At 37.7% G+C, this 547-nt stretch overlaps 1 long non-coding RNA gene across 1 annotated transcript in view; it reads left to right on the top strand.

Moving 5' to 3' along the window:
• The window catches only part of LOC113340795, a 1,000-nt gene continuing 453 nt past the window's right edge, over positions 1–547 (top strand). Inside the window, exon 1 of the long non-coding RNA XR_003355648.1 lies at positions 1–62. This is a non-coding gene — a long non-coding RNA (uncharacterized LOC113340795). The remainder of the gene's footprint in view (positions 63–547) is intronic.

Raw genomic sequence — 547 nt, 5'->3', positions numbered from 1 at the left:
AAAACCTTCTGTTGATTCTGATGGAGTTGCTGGAGCATCTATTAGTAATATGGAGACTGAAGGTGAGGAATTTTATCGCAAATTTCGTTTATATTCTTAGAATATTCAAATTCACTTTTTTCATGATCAAATTCGTAAAATTTAACTTGAGATCAGTGTTTATATAGCGGTTTTGAACGTGGGTTTATAGGAAAATTTGATTATCAGTTGCTTATATCTTATCGATGTTAATTGTATAAAGTTAATTTATGTAGTCAATTTTCTTCTATTTGGTTGAACCTAGGTCAAGGTATATAATGTATACTAGAAATTTGCGTGTAGATAGAAAAGAAGAAGTTCCTCTTGCAACCACACTAGGGTGCACGCTACCTGCATCCTAATTACTCACTTGCTGACATGTATGGTGGTGTGGTGCCCATCCACGAGCCAAGAATCCTCAGCTGGTGCACCCTTCAGGCTGAATGCCATGATTTAAGGGTCGATAGGGCACCACATAGCCATGTGATAGCAAGTGGCATGCAACTAGCATGCACTCTATCTACCTTTG

Source organism: Papaver somniferum, unplaced genomic scaffold (assembly GCF_003573695.1).
Source record: "Papaver somniferum cultivar HN1 unplaced genomic scaffold, ASM357369v1 unplaced-scaffold_23670, whole genome shotgun sequence".
In the NCBI taxonomy this organism is placed as follows: domain Eukaryota; kingdom Viridiplantae; phylum Streptophyta; class Magnoliopsida; order Ranunculales; family Papaveraceae; genus Papaver; species Papaver somniferum.
This window is presented reverse-complemented; position numbering and strand designations above follow the sequence as displayed.